At 30.9% G+C, this 14,883-nt stretch overlaps 1 pseudogene; it reads left to right on the plus strand.

Annotated features, from left to right (window-relative positions):
* LOC142333604 (uncharacterized) overlaps positions 1–9,946 on the plus strand; it is a 53,482-nt pseudogene extending 43,536 nt beyond the window's left edge.
* Positions 9,947–14,883: the final 4,937 nt, after the last annotated feature.

A 14,883-nucleotide genomic window follows, 5' to 3' on the forward strand; every position in this document is an offset into this window, starting at 1 on the left:
TGATTTTCATTGTCATCATACAGGAATGATGAAGTTTAAGGCATAAAGTAAATAGATACAGATTGCTTGTTATATTGTTTTTATTTCTCAAATTCTATATCTTTAATAATAAATCTCAATATTTGTACCCTTTCTTTGCTTGGAAAATATTTATTCAATATTAGTTTCTGCCCATATACAATATTTGTATATTCCTGTATATTTGTATATTTAATATATTGATATTTGTATATTCGCTTCCTCCTTTCCTTTAGGCAATTCAGTCATGTAGTATTTGCAATAAAACAATGTTTTTTATGTATCCCCACAAAAAAAAAATTACAAGGGGTTAGGTCAAGACTTCTTGGAGCCCTTCCTGGCCATTCCATCTATTTGAAAATGTTTCATTCAAAGCCTATCTAATAAATGTATTAAAATACAGCAGCTCAATAACTTGTTGGAAAAATTGATACAGATTTTCAATTTCACCAGACAAAGGAAAACGATAGTAATTTATTAAATCAAGATAAACATTTACATTATAGTCTTTTCAGCAAAGAAAAAGTGGCCCATAATATAATTTTTTTCATTAAATCACTCCAAAAATTAATTTTAGGTGTGTTACATACTTTTTCAGAAATTACATGATGTTTTTCACATGGATATCTGATGACTCAAACAGATATACCAGTTTGTGCTCACTGCAACTGCCAAGTAACATTACACAAAATTCTTGTAGATTGTATCTGTTATGCTCATCGCTTCCCAAGTTTAAAGTAGGGCCTAACATGCAAACTATTGTAGCGGTTAATAAAATGTTATCTTATGTTTTATGATTTCTTACAGTCATCTGTTTTTATTCAAATATATAAATAATTATGAGATAGATGATTTGATAAACGAGGTGTGTTCAAAAAGTATAGAGAATTTTTTAATTTCACGGGTTGTATTAGTCCGATTCTCAGGATTTTTTCGTTGTTTTATTGGTAATCATGTCTGAAAAGTATCTGTATATTTCTGGATGTTTAGTCTGTTGTCAGCTATCAAAAAAATAACACATGTTTTGGTATGATCGATGATTTTTTATTTGTATAAATAATGGATCAGAGAATTTGTATTAAATTTTCCTATAAGAATGGAATAAAGTGTAGCAATGTTTTAAAAATGTTAAATATTGCTTTTGTTAAGTCTACTATGAGTAAAGAAAGGGTTTATGAGTGGTATAAGTATTTCCAAGTAGGTCATGAAGACGTTGAAGATGATGAGCTCCCTGGATGCCCCAGCACATCAACTGATGAAAACATGGAAAAAGTGAAAAAAATGATTATGAATGATCGCCAAATCACAATCAGAGAAGTCGCTGGTGATGTTGGGATATCAATTGGCTCATGCCGTGAAATCTTTTTGGATATTTTGGGTATGAAACATGTGAAGCAAAATTTGTTCCAAAATTGTTTTATTTCAAACAAAAACAGCGGTGAGTGGAAGTTGCCAAATGAAGACAATAATGATCCAGAACTACTGAAAGATGTCATAACAGGTGATGAAACATGGGTTTTCGGATTTGATGTTGAAACTAAGGCTCAGTCGTCCCAGTGGAGGCATTCTGGATCACCAAGACCAAAAAAAAGCTTAACAAGTATGGTCAAATGTGAAGGTTATGCTCACCGTGTTCTTCGATTTTTAATGGCGTAGTGCATCATGAGTTCTTGCCACAAGGTCAAACGATCAATAAGGAATATTACCTACAAGTTCAACGCCATTTGCGTGAAGCAATCCAATAAAAACGCCCGGATTTGTGGCAAAACAATTGATGGCTTTTGCACCATGATAATGCACCTGCTCACACTTCATTGCTTGTTCGTCAACTTACAAATACAACACTATAATGATACCTTAGCTGCCATATTCACCAGACATGGCCCCTTGTGACTTTTTTCTATTCCAAAAAATAAAGAGAACCTTAAAGGGCTGTCGTTTTACAAGCATAGATGAGATTAAAAGTGAATAGTGAAAGAGCTAAACACTATTTCAAAGATCAAGTTCCAGAAAAATTCACGGATTGGAAAAAGCCTGGCATAATTATATAATATCTAATGGGGACTATTTTGAAAGGGATAACATTAATATAGACAAATAAATAAAATTCTTTCCAAAAAAATAAAAGGTACCAAATAAAAAAAAGGTAAAAATAAAAAATAAAAAGTTACCAAAAAATACAGTTGCATGTTTACGACTCATTCAGGATATTGAGAGATTGACAATTGCAAACCTTAACAATTTATGAATGAACATTAGTACATTATCTGTTTCAGTTATAGCCTATATAATAGAAATTCACTCCTTCCTCTTTGCAGAATATTCTCGCTTCAAACTCGCATAACTCCTCACTTTAAACTCTCGCAGACTGACATCTCACAAAACTCTCCTCACAGACTGACTATCAACTGGTCTTCCCCGTTGTATTTATACTCCCATCATCTTTACCTGTAGGACCAGACCCAACTCAAAGTGTGAGAATGATCATCCACCCTCAATTTTCCCATGAGATTCCTAACCTGAGTCCAGTAACTCTTCTCACAGAACAGCATCTGTTTAGGTATATCAGTGGGCAGTATTACAAAGGACGATTGTTAAACAGACTTGTTTACTAAAAGAATTTCTTTTAGCCCCTTTCTGGATTCCTCCCATTATTATATTTTCTACTACTTTCTTCTTAATTGGCAGGAATCCATTACTCAGGTCTGCTATACCAATCTTGTCACAATATCCTACAGTCACAGCAGCAACAGGCGAGTGAAAGCATTCCAGTCTAATTACTGAACGCGTCTTCCCAAGTCAGCTGATTTGGAAGTCGAGAGTTCCAGCGTTCAAGTCCTAGTAAAGCCAGTTATTTTTACAGGTATTTGAATACTAGATCGTGGATACCGGTGTTCTTTGGTGGTTGGGTTTCAATTAACCACACATCTCAGGATTGGTCGAACTGAGAATGTACAAGACTACACTTCATTTACATTCATACATATCATCCTCATTCATCCTCTGAAGTATTATCTAAACGGTAGTTACCGGAGAATAAACAGGAAAAAGAAAAAAGTCTAATTACTGAGAAGTATTTGATTCAAGTCTTCATATTGTTTTTTATTTTTTTTTTTTACTGCTCTCTTACACAATACTAGTGCAGATGATTTCTTGTATTTTAAAGAGATTTACTTGACACCATGCCATTATCTTCTTTTTTTGCTTCTTTTCCATATTTCCTTCATTTTCTCAATGTGCACCTGTTTTTCTTCTATCTATAATAATAACTTGCACAGTATCTACAATAATAATATTTATAAGAATAGAGAAAACCTATGCGAATTTCAGGTTTTCTGGTTATTATTTTGTTTCAATATAAAAATCATTAACTTAAAAATGTTAATGAACATTTGGGAATAGAGGTCACATGGAGAATGAAAAATTAACTGACAAATGAAATTTCAATCTGACAAGAGCTTCAGTGATAGCATACAATGTGTTTGGACAAGCATATTTTCATTTCACTTTTGGTTACATAATTGACTGAGCAATATGACATAAATACATATTTTATACGTGTCATGCAGCATCATGCACATGACCAATGAATATCGCTAAAATTCTCTTTTTCATTGTTAAAAATTCAATCATTCTATGTAGTTTTAGATGACGTGATATCGCAGGTGAACTTATCTGCATAACAATAGCAACTGAGACAAGGTGGCAGCCCCTTTCACTTTGAGCGACATTTTGTTCTCCCATTATGTTCCAGTGTGCAACTCATACTTAATATATGCAAGTTTATTTTAAGGAAACTGTTTTTCGTGTATAATATGAAACCATTCAAAAAATAATATAGAGTTCTGCTTAGAAAAAAAGACTTCACTTTGAAAGTATTGAATAAAAATGAATCTTAATATTAATTTTTTTTTCATTACTCTTAAAAAAATTTTTTTTTAAATATAAAAAAAGTTAAAATACAGATAGTGAAAGTGTTATTTTCCCCTTTTTTTTGTTTCAGGTTGCAAATCAGTTTCTGATATAAAGAAAAATATGGTTGTACATGAAAGTATGTACAGTAAATTTTGATTATGTATTGATAGGTATTTATTATTTCAAAAAAAAAATATTCATAATTTAATTTACTATTATTTTAATTTAAGTATTTACACATATAGAATTTTATACTCGTGCCTATTAATAAATATGAACAAATACATATATATTACACTCTTTCATCTTTTACCCTTCTAGATTACATTTCTTAAGAGTCATTCTGCTCGCATCCCCAAACTATGATAATTTTTGTACTTTTAAATCCTCACCTTTATTATTTATTCTTTTCACATATTATATAATATGTATTTTAGTTAAATACATTTGTCATATATGATATGGCATCTGGTAATTTAGTATGAAAAATTTTATACACTATTGATTTGATATTCATTATGTTCGGTTATCATTTATAAAAAATAAAAAGCAAAGTTAACTATTATTTCAATTATATTTTTTTCTTTTGTAACTACTAATTTTATCAACATTATCTTCTGAATCTGTTTTTCACATTTCCATCGCAACCATCGGTTTGCTACCTCTCAATCCATAAATCACCTTTGAGCCATCATTCTCCCCATATTGTATCTCCTCCCCATTTTCTCATCACCTTGCTCTCTTATTTTATTCCTGGTTTACCCTTTCATCTTTTACCCTTCTAAAATACCACATTTCTTAAGACAGTCATCCTGCTCGCATCCCCAAACTACCTTAATTTTGTACTTTTATATCCTCTTCTTTATTACTTTTTCTCTTATTAAGTCATTCTTTTTCCCATTTTTCTCCCCACACCCAAGGTACTCCCTTCCCTAACATTGTCATTTTAGCTGCATATTTTATGTATATGGGTTGAAATTCAAACAAATTATAATTTTTGGGCACAGTAGTTCAACTTCTTTATCAAAGATTTTTGACGATGGGAGTTCTCTTCGTTCAAGCTCTGTGGTAAGTCTACTTGTGGAAAGTGGTGAGCAATCCCTTTTGAATAGACAGAATCAAATGATCTGTACTTACGTAGCTTGTATTAAAGCGCAACAAAATCATCCAGCCTTTGATGCGGTGTTCTCTAACCAACATCTGATTCTAATGCCAAAAACACCTGAGATCTACACTCCACTAGGCATCAGAGCTCACCACTTTTTTCAACTCTAAGAGCTGAGAAGAAGCGGTGAGGCAACAATTTCCTCCAATTCTTACTGTTGCTCCATGTTATTATCCCCTTGGTAACCTTCTCTTGTTAATTACTACTTTGATCTCTGCAATATAATAAAATTGCTGTAGGAGAATGTTAAAAATCAGATGGGTGAATAAAGTGACAAATGAAGAGGTATTGCGGCAAATTGATGAAGAAAGAAGCGTTTGGAAACTGTAGTTAAAAGAAGAGACAGGTAGATGGGAAAAATTGTGCAGGTAGGCAACGTTTGGAATATGTAAAACAAATTGTTAGGGATGTAGGATGTAGGGAGTATACTGAAATGAAACAATTGGCACTAGATAGGGAATCTTGGAGTGCTGCAACAAACCAGTCAAATGACTCAAGACAAACAAAAAGAAATATTTGAATATTCTTAATGTTATTTAGAGTTTGTTTAATCAAATCAAATGCTTGTGAAATATTATTTTTATCTTGCTCAGTGATAATAACATTTTGAAAATTCGTTTGTATACATGTAAATCTATTGACTTCACCTACCTCACCTTGAGAAGCTTGAGCATATGTTGGATGTGTGGCATACCACGGCTAAGTATACTATTCTCTTTCAGTATTCTTTTTTTTATTTTTTTTTTGTTAGTATTCTCTTTCAGTTGATTCAGGTTTTTTAACATTTGATTTTTTTGTTAGCTAATTCATTGTTAATATTTTTTTAAGCTCTTAATTTCATTTTAGAGCTAATTATGATAACTTTCACTGTTATCTGTTGAAGCCGGAAACCTTGAAATGACCAGCTTATATGTTAATACAGTATTTTTCATTTGTTTATATTTCTCTTCTATTTTTTAACATGCACCTGTTATTTTTTATAGTCTTCCTTGAGTTTAACTATGAAAAATTTTTCAGTAGATTTGTCCTTTTGTGATGAAGAGGTTACATCTAGTTCACTGTGCCTGTATAAATTTGGGTTTCATTCGTGTTATTTAAAATTCACTATTAACGAGAAACATTAATTTCATTTAAAATAGTACTTTTAAAATTTAAAGATCTTCGACTTATTGATTTATTTTGGCTATTGATATAGTTCATAAAAGAGGTGACTAATATTCAAAAATTACACTACTTAACTTTTTTTTTGAAGGATAAAGCTTTAGTTATCGTTAAAAATTTACCATTGACAAATGAAAATTATACTATAGTATTAGAATTGTTAAAAACATGATTTGACAACAAATATATAATTGCATGTCATAATGCTGAGCGCATTATAAGATCAGAATCTATAAGACAAAGAATCTGTAGATAATTTATCCAAATTTATTAATGAAACTTCATTATATGTGAATTTGCTTGAAGGAATACAACTTCCTATTAACACGCATGAATTATTGTCGTCCAATTTCCAACATCAAAATTGGATTACAATACTTCAAGATTATAGAAGGAAAGGTTATCAAATCAAAAACAACTTTTGATTTGACCTTTGAGAAATCAAAGACAACCTTTGAGGGGAGATTTCCCACTTTTAAAGATTTTATAAAACTTCTAAATTCCAGACTATAACTTTTAGAAAATATTAATCCATCCACATCAAACATGCAATTTAATACATATAATGAAACCAAGCAATAACATCATAAAAATACAACCCAATCTTTAACAAAACGCATAATTTAAATCCTAATAAACAAGACAAAAGACATATTAGTTATACAAAATCCAGTTCTAATCAATGTTCATTTTGTAATTCAAATCATTACATATTTCAATTAAGGAATTTTTTAATTTGTCCATTGATGATCTTAAAACCTTTTTGGGAAATAATAATTGTTTTAATTGCTTACTTAAGGGCCATTCTCTTAATTAATGTTATAAAAAGGGTCGGTGTAAGATTTGTGGAAAGAAATACAATTCTCATTCATATGGACAAAATTAATCATTCTAAGGTAGATAGCAATAAGCCTGAAAGTATAACCTATTGTTCGTTTAAAAATCAGTCAAATGAAAACATAATTCTGTCAACAGCTGTATGTAATACTACTGATATACATGGTAATACGTATTCATGTAGATTACTGTTAGATTCTGGTTCAAAAGCAAATTTTTGTACATTTAGTTTTGCCTGCAAATTAGGTCTTAAACTTAATAAAAATAATCTTCCAGTTTCAGGCATAAATAATTCATTAGTTCAATCCAAATACAGTTGTATACTTATATAGCACTCACGTTATAAAAACTTTTCATTCAAGGTAAAATGCGCAGTTTTACCAGATACTACTGACAGCCTCCCTTCATCCGCACTTGACATTTCTCATTTCAAATTACCTCATAATATATTTCTGGCTGATCGCAGTATCATTATCTCAGATAATATTGATGTACTAATTGGAACTCAATTCTACATGAGTCTTATCCTTCCTGGAAAATTTATTTGTAATTTCAGATATCCTATTATTGGTTGTTGAAAGTTGGCACTGATTCTTTTAATAATTTAAATCTGATTTGATAATTTGTATTTCTTGTTATTATAAATATTTTATTCTGATTGAAATATTATTTATATATATATAAATAATTGTTTGAATATGATTGAGATATAACATTAATTATAACTGTTTCATTGTAATTGTATATATTTCTGTAAGTGAAATGAACTGAATTGTAGAACTGGAACTGGACTGCTGTAAGACTGGACATAATATAGTGAAGAGCTTGCTTATATAATGTTGGTGGAGCCGAGTACATCCAAAAGAAGCTGTATGAACTGTAAAAATCCAAGTGATGCCGTCAAGAGCTGAGTGCATCTGAAATGAGCCGAGTGAAACATAAAGAGCCGCTGCTGAATCGTCAGGAACTGAGTAAATCCAACCAAACCCAAAGATCTTGAAATTTAAAAGTCCTATATTAAATAAAAATTAAATTAAGTCTTATATTAAATTACTTAAACTGGAGGAACAAAAAAGTGAAATTTATAATAGTATTTAAAAATAAAATAAGTCATTTAAATAACCCTGAGTCCTAACAGTGGTTGCTTTCTGAGGGCAGCAATAATGTCATACCTTTTCTTGTATGTAACACTCATAAAAATCTATCACTATACTCAAGAATTTCTGGAAACTTGAAGAAATTAATACTGATGCTTCAGAAAATGAAACCTCAACATGTAAAAAACATTTTCAAACCAATACTACTTGAAACAATCAGGGCAAATTTGTTGTATCGTTACCACGCAAGGCTAGTAACATTCAACTAGGTGATTCCTTCGTCAACGCTAAAAATAGATTTTTATCTTTGGAAAGAAAGCTAAGCAACAATTTCAACCTTAAAAAAAGACTATACTGCTTTCATACAGAAATATTTAGATTTAGGTCACATGTCACTTCAACCCCAATGATTTGTTAATTAACAAATCAAATGTGTATTATTTACCTCATCATCCAATATTTAAACCATCAAGTTTACCTACTAAAATTAGAGTTGTCTTTGACAATTCAATGAAAACCACTAACAGTTTATCCCTCAACAATACTCTTAGCTAGACCTGTAGTTCAACAATATCTTATTTCCATATTGCTTAGATTCAGAATCCATAATTTCATCCTTACTTCTGACATAACCAAAATGTATCGTCAAGTATTAGTTTAATCCAGTGATTCCAATTTACAACGTATAGTCTGGCGTGATACTCCATATCAGGAGATAAAACACTACGCATTACGTATGGAACCGCTTTTGCACCATACTTGGCCTCACGGTGTTTAATTCAAATTGCAAATGAAAATGAATTTCCGCTTGCATGTAAGTCCATTCAAAATGATTTTTATGTCGATAATCTCATAACAGATTCAGACAGCGTTGATGAAGTTATTCAGTTAAAAATTGTTATTTCTAAATTATTACAATATGGTTTTCCACTCCATAAATGGTTTTCCAATAACAGCATCATTTCTACTTCTGAACACAATACTTCCATTCCTTTAAATCAAAAACAGAACTTACATACTTTAGGAGTTCTATGGAATAATTCCTCAGATGAGGTAGTTTTTCAAACTACTCATGCCATTGATTCTAAAAAACACACTATAAGAATTATTCTGTCCATCATAGCAGGTGTATTTGATCCTTTAGGACTCATTGGTCCTATTGTTTTCTCACATAAACATTTTATGCAATGGCAACTTAAAATTAATTGGGACGAAACATTACGCAATACGTTACTAACAGAATGACTCAATTTATACAACCAGTTACATTTAATTGAATCCATTAAAATAAATCGTTCCATCAAACCCAATATTGATAGTAGAATTAACTCTATTTAAACTTATGGATTCTGCAATGCCTCCATAAATGGCTATGGCTGTTGTATTTACATAAGAAGTGTATACACTAATAATACAATTTTGAGTTTGTTCCAAGTAAAAGTAAATTTACTTGGAAGTGTAATTTTTTACATAAATTACACTTCCAAGACTTGAACTTTGTGGTGGTTCACTACTTACTCATTTATTATTAAAGGTAATTAATGGCTTAAACATACAGTTTGACGAAATCCATTTATACACATATTCTACAGTACTACATTGGATTCATAGACAACCATCTAATTGGAAAGTATTCGTCAGCAATAGGATTTCAGAGATTCAACAAATTACCACAAATGCTAATTGCCAGTATGTCAGATCCTCTGATAATCCAGCAGACATATTGTCTAGAGGTTGTTCACAAGTAAATTAATTTATATGTCACTTTGGTGGCATAGTCCCATTGGGATTTCACAAAATTCTGCCATTGGCCGAAAGATGTTAATAACTGTAATATAAGTGTTGAATGTCTAATAGAAAAACGCAAACATATTGTAACATCATTTGTATCTACTGTTGTATGTGATTACACAGAACGATTTTCATCACATACCTTACATACTTTAATTCGCACTTTTAGTTTTTGTTTCAGATTTTTTTCATAATGCCAAATCAAGACAATCAGAATAAATATCTGGTCCTTTAACTACTCAGGAACTAAACCACACTCTTACCTTTTTTATTCAACAATCACAACACATGCATTTTAGTGATGAATCAAATAACCTTATAAACAATCAAACCATTTCTAAACAAAGCAAACTTATTTCACTTGATCCATTTCTGGATAATTCAGGCTTACTACATGTAGTTGGCAGACTGCAACACTCTATTACAACCAAGTGAAACATCCTGTCGTTTTACATCCTAATACTAAGAGCATCATTTAAAATCCATGAATATGATTACAATCCGTAAATATCATAATGAAAAATAAATCAGATACTGGTCTTATAACTTAATTTTGTAAGCAATATAGCATACATTTTTTAAGTTCATGTATAACCAGTTGCTAGTTTTATTCTATTGAGAGATATTTACAAAATTTAAACTGACTCAACTACCGCTCCAAAATAACACTAGCGCTAATTACACAAAAATAATATATTTAAAAAAAATATATATGTATAATATCTCTCTTATACTAATTGTGAGATAGTATTTATTTTTTTTAATGTAATGTGTTATATTTTTTTAAACAGTGATTTAGACGTTATGTAATTAATTATTGTTGGTGTTATTTTGGAACAGTAGTCGAGTCAGTTTAAATTTTGTAAACAACATAACCAAAAAAAGTTGCCGTAAAATTTAAGCAGTCATGATGTAATATTTTGATTCAGTCATGATTATTATATACTCCACCATTCTTTTCTCTTTTCTTATGAATGTTCACAGCTACTTGCCACTCATTAACATGTACTGCAGTAACAATATTGCATTAAGGTTAGGTACGTAGTATATTGTATGTTAGTAATTTTACAAGGGTCATTCGAAAAGTCCTCAGCCTGACAAAAAAACTCAAATCTTCAATAATTTTTTTTAAGATAACTGCTTTGCAACTCAATACATTTAGAATGACAACATTCAAACTTTTTAATGCAATTTGTCCAACTGCAAAATAAAAGGTTGTCTTAGCTTTTATCTCGTCATTTAAAGTAAATCTTTATCAAGAAGATAACAACTTTAATCTTAACTTAATCTTTATCAGGAAGTTATCAACATGTGTGCTGATGCATTATCGTGATGAAAGAGCACTTTATTTTTGTTCAAATGTAGACATTCATCCTGAATCGCACCTTTCAATTGATCAATAAGTGAACTGTAATACTCCCTGGTGATGGTCCTCCCTTTTTTCAAGTAATCTATATATACTACACCACAAGAATCTCATAAAACCATAGTCGTAGTTTTCCTTTCCCTGCAGATGGAACTATTTTCACTTTCACTGGAACACTTTCACCTGTTCCCACCCGTGTTTATTTGGACTCTGGTAACAGTTAGTCCATGTTTCATCTACTGTTATAAAACATCAAAGAAATTCAGCAGAATTACATTTAAGTCTAAACACCCCCAAGAAGTATTCAGTCAAATGCATTTTGGTCGACTTTTAACAAACATACCACCCATCGAGTGGAAAACTTTTCATACCCAAAACATTGTCTAAAATGTAAAGAACACAATCTATCAAAATGTTTATGATATTAGCAAGCACTTGTACATTTAGTTGGCGATAATTTAATACAGCATTGTGTACTACTGTAAAGATTTCATTAGTCATAGCAGTTTTTGGGCATCCCAAGCATTCATCATCTAAATTGTTGTATGACCACATTTAAATTCATCATCTCACTTTTTCCCGTTGTAAATGAAGAGTAAATCCATTGAAGTAGAATTTACATTTTTTTCATTGTCTGATGGGATTAAATCTTATTAAAATTAAGAACTTTATAACTGCTTAAATTTTAATTGTTTGTTTTAGTTAATCATTATAAACAAGCAACTAAACATGCATCTGACCCTTGGAAGCACATCATTTAAACGATCATACTTGTGCCATCTCCGCGTCAGTAGAGAACTTTCCAAATGAATCTGGTACCAGTGGCATTTGTTGACCTTTAGTTAGCTGGCATTCAATATTTTTGAATTAAATTAAATTTTTTCCTGAAAATTAGAAAACAAGAAAATACTCAAAGACTGTTTGCAAAAATTTATTTAAATTTAGATAGATTTTTATTTCAGTTCTTGAACAATCATCTTCATTAGACAATGAGAAATTAATAAACAAGATGTATCCAGAAAATAAATACCCTATCCTTCTATCACAGTGTAGCTATGAGCATTCTTTCATTCACTGGCTTTCAATAGATCCCATTACAAGCACAGCAATGCTTGTTTACAGTTCATTAAAAGTCATTGAAAAGTTCAAGTTAATCAAGAATTCCATCAGTTATGAAATTGGGGCATCTATCCGATTTCTAAACGTGAAAAATGTCATATCAGCTGACATTCATTGGTAGAAGTTGATGGTGGAAAAGCTATGAGTGATGGAATGGTAAGAAAGTGGGTGTGTCAGTTCTATGAGGGATGCAGTAATGTGCATGACAAGCAAAGGAGTGGATGACCTTTTGTCATGAATAACAATTTGGTTACATGAACACATGAAACAATTTTTTCATTACGTATTGAGTTCCCTGAAATTTCACAAACAGTTCTGTGTGAAATCATAACAAACTCTGCTCTCGTCAGGTGCCGAAATTGTTAACGAAGGTTCACAAACCAAGCGATTAGCCTCTTCTCAGTCTTTTCTTACCAAATACAAAAATGAAGGTGATGATTTGTTGAGCCACATAGCAACTGGTGACAATACTTGGGTCTCTCACAACATTGCAGAATCCAAAACTCAATGCGTGGAATGGGTGACACACATCTCCAAAAAGGTGGAAATTCAACACCACTAATTGAACATGAAAAATCACATGCACTGTCTTTCGGGATGAAAAAGGGTTTTGTTGGTCGACTTCTTGCCAAGAAGTGAGATTTTGAATTCTTTGCTTTATTGTGATGCTCTCAAAAAACTGTACTGTGTAATCTATGCAGTTTTTTTGGAAACAAAGATGCATGCTAAGTTGCGGGGTTTTGTAGCTTCATGACAATGCTTATCTTCTTATTGCAAGTGAAACTCAAAGTCTGAAGAATTTGCCTGGGAGCAATTTAAGCAGCGACCTCATAGTCCTTACTACCACTTATTTCTGCATCTCAATAATCCCCTTTTGCTGGTAAGCATTACAATGCACTGTTCTTTGAGGAAGGAATGAAAAAATTAATTTCAGGACATAAGTAGCGCCTTAATAATGGTAGAAATTTGTAGAAAAATAGCTTAAGGTATACTCATCAATGTAATAATAAAATTATTCTGTTGAAAGTTATGTTGTTTAATAACTAAACAGTACTTACTTTCCAGATGCATCTCGCATTAAAAAAAAATAATAATTAACAAACTGTACTTATAAAGAAAATCTTTCTAGCAGTATATAAAAATATAAACTGTTGACCAAAATGTAAAAAATATCATTTTAGTCAATCTCAAGCAAGCATAAAATTACCTCTAAAATATCTAAACTACTGAAACGTTATATTCAGATTATCCACCATTACTTAAAGCATGCCTCTTATGTTTGTTGAATAAGATAATATTTTGTTAAAAAAAGTTAATTTTAAACTAATTTAAGAAATATCCTCATCCATAAATGAGACTTTTAAAATCCAGAATAACCATTTCTTATGGTTGAAAACTTTCACAAAATGATTTTTAATAAATTTAAATCTGTAAAAGCCTTTTAGGTATTGATATGCTGTCATATTTAAGCGATAAAGTTTCTGCATAATTATTATTGATGAATTAAGTTTCCCAGAAAACTAATTATTGTTTGTTACATATATTTTTACTTCCCTGGATATATCTCTATTACTACTTTAATAATATAGCTATAAAATGAAAATAAAGTGATCGCTCAAGAGTTTCTGTGAATGACATTTCAATACCTCGGTCCAAAAATCAAAATTATAGAAATTTCTTGAAGATGTATGTTCCCTCTATTTTGATTAATATTTCCAAACTGACTTGACATAAATTCTTTGAAAATGACTCAAAAAATACTTTTGCAGGCCATCAATGGCCTGTCATTAAATTTTTAATAAAATTAAAAAAGCTGACAACACAGTTGTAGGATTTTCCTGCCACATGGTTTTTTCTAATGCGCTTACTCACACAACTTAATTTAAAATATTTATCATTTTATTTAAATATAATATTTTTTGTTTATTTAATCCAATGATTCGAACTAAAGCGCGCGCAGATACCATATTTCATTTGCACGAGTGTGGTGGTACTAGAGGCCACTTTAAATATTATTTAAACAGAAAAAGAAAAAGACAACTACAACAATTACACATCAGTGCTACTCTAGTGGTCCTTGTGGTGACAGGAGGTACTAATAACACACTGTAGACACTTAGCAACCACTTTATTTAGAACATTTTTTGGGGTAGGGGTGCGATTTTGTTAAAAATTTATTTTTGGAAATATTATGCCTAAGAAAAATAAGACCTTAATTAGGTGAAATCCCGAGATACTGAGGGTGACCTTGCTCTACAGCCTTACTCCCTTCACCTTTTAAGTTGAAAATTTAATGGATATGTCCTATATGTAGAAGAAATCTGACTAAGTTTGGTATCAAAATCGGTCGAGTAATAATAATAATAATAATTCTGATATATAAGGTGATTTAGGGTGTGACACCCTGAACATAC

The sequence above is a fragment of the Lycorma delicatula genome, chromosome 13 (assembly GCF_047948215.1).
Source record: "Lycorma delicatula isolate Av1 chromosome 13, ASM4794821v1, whole genome shotgun sequence".
NCBI classification, from domain to species: domain Eukaryota; kingdom Metazoa; phylum Arthropoda; class Insecta; order Hemiptera; family Fulgoridae; genus Lycorma; species Lycorma delicatula.